Raw genomic sequence first — 12,720 nt, 5'->3', positions numbered from 1 at the left:
AGAACTGAGGCCCCATTGGCCACACGCTGGGAATGTGCTCAGGGTCATAATCAGAGGCCCCTGTAAGTTCCTCAGAGGAGGGACCTGTATTCAGCACACTGAGGGAACACCCCCAGGCCCTGGGAACACTCTCAGCATGCCCACTCATGCATGGCACTCACGCAGCTGCACATACACACACACACACACGCGCGCACACGCACACGCACATGCACACACGGACATTAGCCACCTTCTTAGTCAGCTCGGGCTGCTGTGACAAAATACCACTCATGCAGAGATTAAACAGCAGACATTTACTTCTCAGCAGTCTGGGGGCTGGGAAGGCTGAGAGCAAGGTGCTGGCTGATTCAGTTCCCGGTCAGAGCCCTTTCTGGCCCAGCATGTCCTCACACTGCAGAGACAGGATGGTCTCAGGTCCCCTCCTTTTCTTGTAAGGGCACTAATCTTATCATGGGGCTCCACCTTCATGACCTCAGCCAATCGCAATAGCTTCCCCAAAGCCTGCCTTCTAATAGCCTCACATTGTGGGTTAGGCCTTCAGTGTAAGAATTCGGGTGGGGGACACTTTCATTGCATAACACCCCTGCACACACATACACACACGTGCACCCTCACATGTGTACATAGTGTATCCACACACACACATGCATGCACAGCTTTGCATGTCCATACTGTACCCGCATACCCAGACTCACACCTGCACAGAAATGTACACACGTGCTCACACGCTTACAGGTTGTATGTGTGATCACACTTACACTTACACGCACACCTTTCTCATATTGACTAATTGAATCAGTGGTTTTTAATGAGCACACATGGTAAGACAGGCCAGTGCTAAACCGATCTATTCTTGAAAAGCCCACAGTCTTGTCAAATAAACACAAGATTCCTAATAAAAGCTGGAGAGGGTGTGGAGAACAAGGAACCCTGACACTGTTCGTGGGAATGTAAATTGGTACAGTCACTGTGGAGAACAGTATGGAGGGTTCTCAAAAAATTAAAAATAGAATTACCATATGATCCTGCAATCCCACTCCCGGGCATATATCTGGAGAATTCGAAAAAACGCATGTGTCCCAGTGTTCCCAGCAGCACTCTTTATGATAGCAAAGACATGGAAGCAACCTAAATGTCCATCAAGAGATGAATGGCTAAAGAAGACATGGTGTATATAAATACACATATACTCACACACACACACACACACACACACACAGAGTGGAATATTACTCAGCCTTAAAAAAGAATAAAATAATGTTGTTTGCAGCAACATTGATGAACTTAGAGTTTATCATACTAAGTGAAGTAAGTCAGACAAAGACAAATATCATATGATATCACTTTTATGTGGGATATTAAAAATTATACAAATGAAGTTATTTTGAAAACAAATAGACTCACAGACATAGAAAACAAACTAATGGTTACCAAAGGGGATAGTGGGAGGAAGGCCATAAATTAAGCATTTGGGATTAACATATACACACTGCTGCTGCTGCTGCTGCTGCTGCTGCTAAGTCACTTCAGTCGTGTTCAACTCTGTGCGACCCCATAGACGGCAGCCCACCAGGCTCCCCTGTCCCTCGGATTCTCCAGGCAAGAACACTGGAGTGGGTTGCCATTTCCTTCTCCAATGCATGAAAGTGAAAGGTGAAAGTGAAGTGGCTCAGTTGTGTCTGACTCTTCACGACCCCATGGACTGCAGCCCACCAGGCTCCTCCGCCCATGGGATTTTCCAGGCAAGAGTACTGGAGTGGGGTGCCACTCCAGTGGCCATTCCAGAAGGCCATTGCCTTCTCCCAACATATACACACTACTATACATAAAAATAGATAAACCAAGGCCTATAGAATAGTACAGGGAACTATATTCAGTATCTTGTATTACCACATAATAAAAGAATCTGAAAAATAATATATATAGTCTCCCAAGGCAATAGAAATAAAAGCAAAAATTAAAAAATGGTACCTAATCAAACTTATAAGCTTTTGCACAGCAAAAGGAACCACAAACAAAATGAAAAGAAAACATACAGAATGGTAGAAAATATCTGCAAATGATGCAAGCAACAAGGGCTTAATTTCTGAAATATGCAAACAGCTCATGCAACTCAATAATAAAAAACCAAATAGCCATCAATAAGCAGAAGACCTGTTTCTCCAGATAAGACACACAGATGGCCAATAGGCATGTGAAAAGATGCTCATCACTGCTAATTATTAGAGAAATGCAAATCAAACTACAATGAAGTACCACCTCACACCAGTCAGAATGGCCATCAGTTGAAAAGTCTACAAATAACAAATGTTGGAGAAGGTGTGCAGAAAAGGAAACCCTCCTATAATGTTGGTAAGAATGTAAATTGGTGCAACCATCATGGGAAACAGTATGGAGATTCCTCAAAAAACTAAAAATAGAGTTGCCATATGATTCAGCAATCCCCTTCTTGGCACATATCTGGACAAAACTGTAATTTGACAAGATTCATGCATTTATATGTTCATAACAGCTCCGTTTACAATAGCTAAGACATGGAAGCAACCTAAATTCTAAATGTTCATCAACAGATGAATAGATAAAGATGTGGCATTTATATATACATACATACATATATATATATATATATATATATGTATGTATGTATATACACTGCTGCTGCTGCTGCTAGGTCGCTTCAGTCGTGTCTGACTCTGTGCGGCCGCATAGACAGCAGCCCACCAGGCTCCCCCGTCCCTGGGATTCTCCAGGCAAGAACACTGGAGTGGGTTGCCATTTTCTTCTCAATATATTAGACATGCACATATATGTTTATACACATATTATATATATATATGAATACTACTCAGCCATAAAAAGGATGAAAAAGTATGAAATAATGTCATTTGCAGAAACATGGATGGACCTAGAGATTATCGTATCTCTGTCATTCAGACAGAGAAAGCTAAATACCACCTGATACTACTTACATGCAGAATCTAAAAAATGAGCCCATCTATGAACAGAAACAGACTCACAGACATAGACTTACTGTTGCCAAGAGGGAGGGAAGGACTGGGGATTTGGGATCAGTAAATGCAAACTGGTATTTATAGAATGGATAAACATCAAGGTCCTACTGTAGAGCACAGGGAATGTCCTGCAATAAATCATAACGGAAAAGAATATGAAAAAGAATATACATGTATATGTATAACTGAATCACTTTGCTGTACGCCTGAAACTAACATGACATTGTAAATTAACTATCTTTCAATTTTTAGTTAAAACACACACACAATTGCCAAACTGGGATTCTGGTCCTCTGAAGGCTGGCCTCAGAGAACTGCAGGTGTGACCAGCAGGATCCAGCCTGGGGAAGGCTGCTGGAAAAGGGGCCCAGGAAGCTTGGAGTGTTCTTGGGCGCAGGTCTCCAGGCAGAGAAGGGTGAGGCGGCCTCCAGGCCCTGTCCCCATCCTAAGTCACCAGAAGGTGCTGCCTGGCCAGGGCGCAGGGGAAGGAGGTAGGCCACCTGAGCCCGCTCAGTGCCTCCAGGCCAGCACATGCGACGCTTCCTTCTCTACCTCTGCCCCACCGGCAGCACAGGCAGCCATCCTGGACTGTGCAGAGGTGCCCAGGGGCCAATCCGCTGATGGGCAGAGTGAAAGCACAGGGCCTCGACCCCCTGCCTCCTGGGGCCCCCACCAGCTGAGATACGGCCTTCTCCCCCGCCTTCCACCCTCCCCCATCCCAGCCAGGCTCTATCTCTGCAGGGCATACTGTGGAAGAGCTGCAGAAGGCGCCTCCACCCTTGCCCACCCACCCTCTCTGTCCATTGTCCCTGCCCCAGGGCTCCCAGGGCCCCCAAGATCCAGACTCCATCCACTCCACATCCATCTCAGCTCGCTCTGTGCCTCTGAACCCTGAGAGCTGAGCCTCCTGTGGGGAGGGTTGCAAGGTGAGGGCCGTTCGCTCCACACGCTCTGCTTCCCGTTTCCCCGTCAGGGGCCAGGCAGCCCCAACTCCTTCCAAGGCTTCTTGCCTTCAGCAGCACCAGAGCCCAGTAACTGACATGGCAACATGGCACAGGGAGGTACCTTCTTTAAGTCTTTAGGAAGACCCCTGGAAGCTGTGAGCAAGCTCTGCTAGGGAGTGGGGAAGGAAGGCTCTCAGGCAGTGGGGGTCAGAGGCCAGGCAGGAGTCAGGACACCAAGGCTCTTGTCCGAGGGCGCTGTCAGGAGCACGTGACCTCCCAGGGACTCAGTAACCTCCACTGTGAAACGTGAGGACGTGTGAGGGCAGCCGGGTGCTGTGCACGGCTTCAGTCCTGTCCACATGGGCCCATTTGACTCATCTGTTTGTTCAGCAACAATTACTGAACAGCAGCTGTGGTGGGGATATGGAGAGAGAGAACCCGATCCACTCCTGCCTTCCCAGAGCTGATAGCTGGAGGGGGTCAGACATGACCAAATAGTCGCCTGGGTTGATGGGGCAGTTGTGGAGGTAGGTGAAGGGTTAGAGCAGCACTCATAGAATTCTGAGGGGAGCATGGGCCTCACTAAGGAGGAGGGGACAGGGTTCCGGACAGAGGCCCCTGACCAGCTACGGACAGGCCAGCAAGCAAGGTGCAAGGAGGGTGTAGGAAATGGGGTGCAGGAGGCCAGAGCTTACTGCAAGCTTCACAGGAGCTGAGGAGCTAGGGTGAAAGAAATGGGAGTCCACAAGGGGGTTCGCTCTGGAGAGGATGCATGAGGGCCAGGGCACACAGGGCTGGGGCAGGATCCAGGCCATGGCGGGCGGTGGGGGCTGTGCTGGGATGCTTGCTGCTGTAACTGGGAAGTGGAGCTGTCCCAGCTGGGAGGAGCCCTGGGATGGGATGAGTCTCCTGTGTGGGGCTGTATCTCTGTGACTGCACACACATGTGTGTGCATCCATGTGTGTGCCTCTGTATGTGTAAGGGTGTACATCCACATGTACACCCCCATGGCTGTCTTCCTTTGTGCCTTTGCCCATGTGCTGTGAGCACTAGCACGTGTGCACATGCTTTGGGGGTGACTGGCACTAGGAAAGCTGCCGCCAAAGATAGACTTCACAGGGTTGACCTGGGGGAACTCTTCCTGCACCCCCTGCCCGCCTAGACTAGGAGACCAGGATTTCCTGAGAAGTCCTCCTGCTTGTATCTCTCAGGGGCAGTTGGGGGCTCCCCACTCCAGCAGCCCAGAGACTGGCAGGTGAGTGGCCAGCATGTCTGTGGTAGGGACTTTAGGAAAAACCTAAGGATCGCAGTAGATCCTAGTAGTCATGTACAGATGTGAGAGTTGGACTATAAAGAAAGCTGAGCACTGAAGAATTGATGCTTTTGAACTGTGGTGTTGGAGAAGACTCTTGAGAGTCCCTTGGACTGCAAGATCCAACCAGTCCATCCTAAAGGAGATCAGTCCTGGGTGTTCATTGGAAGGACTGATGTTGAAGCTGAAACTCCAATACTTTGGCCACCTGATGCAAAGAACTGACTCATTTGAAAAGACTCTGATGATGGGAAAGATTGAAGGCGGGAGGAGAAGGGGACGACAGAGGATGAGATGGCATCACCGACTCAATGGGCATGAGTTTGAGTAAACTCCGGGAGTTAGTGATGGACAGGGAGGCCTTGCATGTTGCAGTCCATGGGGCCAAAAGAGTCAGACACAACTAAGTGACTGAACTGAACTGAACTGAACTGAAGGAGCCCAGGGCCAGGTCCCTTTGTCTGCATTTCACTAGAGCCATTCTAGCTCGTGCTGTGACATAAATGAAGAAGGCAACAGCGAACACTTGTCCTGCTTGGCTCGCCCTGGCTCCCGCAGTGCCTAGTGGGCAGGGCCACTCCAGTCGGTCATCTCCCTGCAGTGGGGTCCAAGGGAGGGCAAGCACCCACCACCACCTCATCCACAGGCGGGGCCAGCTCCCTTGGCAGCCCTGGGGCAGGAGAGAGCCTTCTCCCAGTAAATACTACCACTGGCCTGTTCTGGCCTCTACAACCCCACAGAGAAAGAATCTGAACTTCAGTCCAGCACCTGGCCCGGAGACACCTTCAGAGCACCCACCACTCCTCTGATTTCGGCTTTAATCCACCCGCATACATCATTCTGTACCAAGGATTAATTTCATCATTGTATTTTCTAAAACTATATTGCAACACATTGTGTTATATCCTTATGCATTTTGCAAGTGTAATACAAAAAAATGAATGAAATGATATATAATTCTTATTTATTTTTATTACTAGCCAACTCAATGTTGTACGCGGAAAAGCACAGCCCCAGACAAGTCAATATAATGTATTTCAGCACAGTGGTTTAGCACAATTTACTTTAGGAATGTGTCACCCACAAACATAACTATTTTTCTGCTCGGAGAGGTGAGGGTTGGAGCTATGCTCTTAAATTAAAACCCATCCAATTCCAGACTTAACAAAGCACCGTTTCCCCTAGATCTTTCAGCAGCAAGCCTGTGAGTATTTGTGGCATCTCGGCAAAAGCCCACCCAGTCCCCATGCTACTTTGTTCTGAAAGACAGCGTTTGACTAATTCTGTACTCCAATAATTGCTAAATCAAAAGAATTTATTACCCCTGAAACTTTAAATGGGAAGGAAATAAGGGGAGGAGGTTCGCACTGAACCTTAATAATGATAAAATTCAACCACGGTCAGCGACTTCCCAACCCATAATCCCAGTCCAGGAGAGCATGGGGACAGAGGAGGAGGGCTGGCCGGAACTAAGGCAGCCACGTTGCCTTTCCTTTTGGAAAAAAAAAAAAAAGAACTGATGCGGGTTCATTGCTGGGAAAGGAGAAAGACTGGCTTGATTCTTTTCTGTTACCTGCTTAAACTGAGCCTAATTCCTCTTATTTTGCTGGAACTAATTTGGCTTAATTCTCTCTCTCTCCTTGTTCGATGCCTTTTGCCATATTCTGGGACTTTTTTCAAATCACCCTGACATAGAAAGAAAGAGGAGGAGAGGCAAAGGGGAGGGAAGAGAAAGAGCGGCAAGAAGTGGGAGGGCGTAAGAAGACATCAATTAAACAACGTTGCTGTCGGAAATCAGAAACGCACCTCTTTCCGTTTGGAGCGCACGTGGGCTTTTGATGCGGATCGAGCCCGCGTGTCCTGGCCGGAGCCAAGATGCTGTTGCTGTATCACCAGCAGAGGTGCTCACGGGGAAACTGCCTGAAAAACGAAACCCCACCTTTATTTCCTTTTCTGTCTCCAGGTATTCTTCTGGTCATAAAGAACGTGGGGGAACAGGCTAGATGTGTGGCCTGCTGAGGACATCATCATCTTTCTAGCTGGCCCTCTCAGAGGCTGCCGGTGGGGGGCCCAGGGTTACAGGACAACAGATTCCACACTTCCACACGTGGTTTTTGTGAGGGCCTCCTGAATGCAAGGTCAGGTAGGCCCCAGAAGGAGGTCACCACGGCAGACTCAGGGATTGGTGACATTCCTCTTGATCCAAGTAGGTGCTGGCCATGGACAACGTGCTCTCTGAAGACTGCAGGGCTCCATGTGGTCCCTCCTGTACTGAGGCTACCCGCGCAAAATCTGTACCCTCAATGCGTACCCAGGCCCTCCACACTCCATGCTGTCAAGTCCCCTACGTTTGGCCACGCCCTTCCACTAAACCACACCCTCTATAGTCACCCACGCCCCCAAAGGTGGGGCTGCCCTCCACCCTTGACCACGCCCTCTGCTTGGCTCCCCCTTCAAAGCTCTGCACCTGCTACTCAGCCAACCCTGCTGCCTCCCCAAATAAACACTTCCCTCCCCACCTTGGCCTCCTTCTCCCTCCCCGGTGCCCCCTGGTCCTCTCTGTTTCATTCTCTCCACTTCTGCCGAGCTAGATATCTCTTCAAACCTAAGATAGATCCTGACGCTGCCCACTGAACACCTTTTAAAGGTCTTTTCATGAAAGCCAGATATTCGTCTCTACAGCACTTGGCCCTGACACTCATCCCTTCATCTCAGCCACCTTCTGCCACCCTCCTACCCTATGCCCATTCTCCTGCAAGGACCTTGCTCACTGCCACCTGCAGAGCCCTTCAGCTCCTCGGAGACACCCCCTCACTTGGTCTCTAGAGGTTTTGTATGCCCTCCTTCAAGATACTTAAGGTAGTGGTGATTGCGCTTTATTTCTGTGATTGACTAATATTTTCTCTTCCCTGCTGAGGCTGGAGTACAGGGATTACATTACTCTTGGCTCATCATTTTATCCCAGAGCCTAGAATAGCACCTGACATAAAATTAAAGTGTATTAGCTAAATTAAAATTGCAGAAGAGGAGAATATTTACCAAAAAAATGACAAATATCAGAGATTGGGTTCATGCTCTAATATATACAGAGATTACAAGTGGATTATTTTAAATAAAAGAGAAGTCTGCGAGATGGAAAGGCGGATAAAGAATTGATGACAGGTGCAATCCCAGCTCTCCGAGGGAAGCCCACACTACCTCGGGCACCCTCTCCATGAGCCACTTCACCAGTCACTCTTCTGTGAGCGGCCACACTCCGACCTTTGCCCCCTCCTCCCAGGGCACCTCCCTTGAGCCAGGACACCTGGAAAGAGCTCAGTAATATCCACTCCCTGACTTGCTTAGGAAAGCCAGGGAAAGGAAAGCAATTACCCCCCAGGTGGCGACCAGGGCCAGACTCTAGGCCATCAGAGCATGGGCACCCGTGGGCCACTCTTTACCTTGGGGCTGCTTCTTACAGGTTCCATGTGAGTGAAGCAGTTCTAAACCAAATGTCGTGCACTTGAGGAGAACCCCTTAAAAAAAATACTTTTGGCAAAATCCTTTTCAAAGTAAAACAGTATGTTTGTAGTGAGTTAATTCATCCTGTTTTACCGAATATTCGGGCATTTGTATTTGAGTTTACTAAAGGGAGCCACTAACTTTGTAAAGCACACATTTCCACTTGGATGAGCTCCCTGGCCTTAGCCTACTGTTCACTCCTTATTTCCCTCTGCCTTGATCTTAATAATGTTGTGCCATATGTATTTTTGTTATCCGAGTTAAACACTTTTGGAGCCAGATGGGTGCAGTGCAGCAAATAAGCACACAAGTATGGGCAGTAACCTCACTGTCTCTCCTGCCTGCACCCTCTTGGGGCAGGTCCAGGTGCTGGGAAACCTCAGAAGACCACGGAGACACACGCAGAAGGCCAATACTCAGGAGTTAGAAGGTACTGGAATAGGGGTTGTGTTGAGAGTGGTTGCCAAGATATGGAGGGCTTTTGTTGGGTCCAGTGGGCTCAGCAGAGGCAGAGTATGAGATGGGGGAGGGGACACCTATTTCTGGCCATGGCTTGGCCACTAGGATGTCCAGAAATGGGCCATAGCCTGAGGTCAGGCTGACTGGGCTGGGGACCAGGAATTGTGAGTGGGTCTGGGGACAAGCTGCTGGCTCCACAGTGAGGTGGCCACATCCTGGAAAAATCTGCTTAGGTGAAGAGGCCACGTGTCAGTTTGTCCATCTGTCTGACCATCTATATCCAAGCATGCTAACTAAGCGACCGGAACTGGAGGGGAATGATAATGTGGCCGATTCACCCTCAGAAGAAGCTGTGGGCACAGGGCCAAATAATATTCTCGGCTAGGACTTTTTTGTTTCCGGTGCCCTGTTCAAAACCAGCTGCAATTCTTTTTTTAAGTACCATTTCAGTCGACTTTTTGAAATGAAGGATTTGTATTTCAGTGCAAAATCTGCATTTGGACACCACAATGAGACTCAAATTCTCTGTCTTTGATTCTTCTCCTCAGACAAACCAGTTCTTTCGGGGACTTGTAAATTTGCTCCAGATCAAAGGCCACATGTGTTCAGAGTGACAGCCCAGAGACACCCATGGTGACGGGGGAGAGGAAACACTCTGTCCTCACCACATATGAGAAAGACAAAGCACAGAGGGGCCATTCCTGACCTGCTGGATATGTTCACTTGTCAAAGGAACGGTACACACAAGTGAACTCTAAAGATGGGCTGGGGACAGGGGCACTGAATACAGGCACTGGGAATCAAGTGATCTTTGCTCTCATAGGGACAGTGAGGGAAATAAATACCCATTAGGAGAAAAAAAATGAAAGGAAGGATGAACGGATGGATGGACAGATGGATGCATAGCAACTGAATTTGTGACACAAAATAATATTTGAGTTTGGCAGTTGTAAGGATAATACTAGAGAAAAGAAGGAGTATGATGAGAAGAAGGGAAGGGGGAGAGAGGGCAGAAGGAAGGAGGAAGGGGCGGGAGTTCTGTGACTCCCTGGCCAGTGTAGTAATAACTGGCAGTGCCAGCCAGTGGATGCGGAACCATTCTGGGGATGTTGACCTGGAAACAAGTCCACATTCAGCACAGGAAGGAGAGAGTAAAGGAAGCGGCTTCTTTCAGATGCCATCGGCATGAAGTCCAGACCTTGGACCACATGTCCTGGATCTGTCTGCAGGTGCTCAGAGTTAGACATCTCTCTTGAAAAAAGAAAAGCATCTGCCGGTTACATCTGACATGGTGGCCAGCTCCCTGGATTCACTCCGGGTTAAAATTCATCACCCCAAAGGGGCACGCAAGGAAGAGGGTAAGGGACCCCATGTTTGTCCTGGGCATGCTAAGAGCATTGGGTTGGTGGGGGATACTAGACTCCCACTCTGTCAAAGGTGAATAGTCTAACCATGGGGCACAGTGCTTATGGCAGGAGCCTGGGAGCTGGATGTTTGGGGACCAGAGACCCACTCTGCCACTTACTGCCTGGGAAACCCTGGACAATTTCAGGAGTTTCAGCTTCCTAACCTCTAAACAGGAATGTGATGGATAGTTTTCTTTGTCAACTAGCCTGGGTCACAAGATGCCCAGATATCTAGTTAAACCTTGTTTCTGGGTGTTTCAGCTTCCTAACTTCTAAACAGGAATGTGATGGAGTTTCAGCTTCCTAACCTCTAAACAGGAATGTGATGGATATTTTTCTTTGTCAACCAGCCTGGGTCACAAGATGCCCAGATATCTAGTTAAATCTTGTTTCTGGGTGTATCTGGGAGGCTGATTCTGGAAGAGATTAGCATTTGAATGGGTAGACTGAGTAAAGCAGATGGCCCTCCTAGAAGTGGACGGACATCACCCCACCCACTGAGGCGAAGAGGACAAAAAGGTGGAGGAAGGGAGAGCATGCTTCTGTAGAGAACCCTGACTGATACAGGGAGTTCCGAAGATCGCACCCAGTCCTCAGGCGCGAGGACTGCTTAACACTAGTTAAAAATTAGAAGAAGCGCCTCCCCATGCCATCCTCTTGAAACCTACCCTAGAAGGAAGACAATTTACGGAGCACAGCATTCCTTGGATACTTAAGTCGCAGTTGTTGCTACTCATTTCAGTTCTTCCAAAAGAAGGGGAGCTGGGAGTGAGATCGCTCCAGCTCACCTGAGGGGGAGGCCTTGCCTCCCACCTTCCTTCCCCTGGGGCCAGGGCAGTCCATTCAGGACTGGGGTCCCTGACCACGCTTGGCTGCAAGGACAGGCTGGTGTGGGCAGGAGACTTTGGGGGCTGCTCTGTCCCACTCCATCTTAAGGGGGTCGCCAGCAGGGAGTGAGAGTGCAGACAGGGGGATGAACCCATGGGTGTGCAACGGGAGACGAGACAGGTCAAGTTTCCACCATGAGGGCAGGATGGGGAGAAGAAGGAAGTGTTCGGGGCAAAGCAACCAGCCTTGGAGGGTCTTTTGGAGATCCCTGAAGAGGGCTCCAGTCCCACCTCTGCACCAGCCTGCTCAGTGTCCCTGATTGAATTCCTTAACCTCTCTGGGCCTCAGCGTTCTCACTTTAAATAAGGTGAGGGGAAAATGACCTTTACGCCCATGCAGCTTCCAAACCCTCAAATCATTTCACTTTTCCTGAGAGGCAGCGGGGGGACGGGCAGCTACGCGAGTGGCTGTGAGTGGGAACACCTTGCAGCTGGTCTGGGTTTTGCAGAAAAGGAGTCATTCGTCTTCCCACACGGTCCCCCACTGAGGCCTCCACACCTTCGGGACCCAGTAGGGGTAGTACCTTCCTGTCATTCAATGGAAGTCTGGGGAAGTCCTGAGCAGACAGGGCCTGGGAGCTTTCTGAGCAGTGTGCACATGGGAATGGCAGGCTTTGGACCTTGCTGGGGAGTAGTCAGGGGGTGGAATGCCATGGGCGTAGAGAAGAGGGGGTTGATACTCAGACAGCAGTGTCATGTCTAGAGATCCCAAAGGGCCAACAGCTGTTGACAATAGCATCCTCGAGGTGCTCTTGCAGATCAAATTCTTTCACTCATCCCTGAGACAAGATGAGGGGACTTATCCAAGGTCAGTGGCTGATATCTGTTTCTAGCTCTGGTTGCAGATCCTAGTTCTCCCGGTAAGGAGACTGCCTGTCCCCACAACCTCAGTCTTATAGTCTGGACAAGCCTGAACTCTCTCCCCACTTCTCTGCCTACCAGGTACCAGGACGGGGGCAGGAGCCCAGACCTGACCAGCTAACCTAGGCCATCACCCTGTACACAGCGATTGGCTCAATGACAGGCATGCGTCCTGAGCCTGGCCAGTGAGATGCCAGGCTTGCTCTTGGCACAAGTGGGAAGCAGCGTTTCTGCTGAGGCCGTGGAGCTGGAGGATGTACCGTGTGCCATTGTCTCTGCTGCCCGAGGAGAAAGCCGGCCTGGAGGCAGGCAGAGCTGAAAGGTGGGACGAGAAGG

This window comes from Capricornis sumatraensis, chromosome 20 (genome assembly GCF_032405125.1).
Source record: "Capricornis sumatraensis isolate serow.1 chromosome 20, serow.2, whole genome shotgun sequence".
NCBI classification, from domain to species: Eukaryota; Metazoa; Chordata; class Mammalia; order Artiodactyla; family Bovidae; genus Capricornis; species Capricornis sumatraensis.
The sequence above is the reverse complement of the archived record's forward strand: the minus strand, read 5'-3'. Positions refer to the sequence as shown.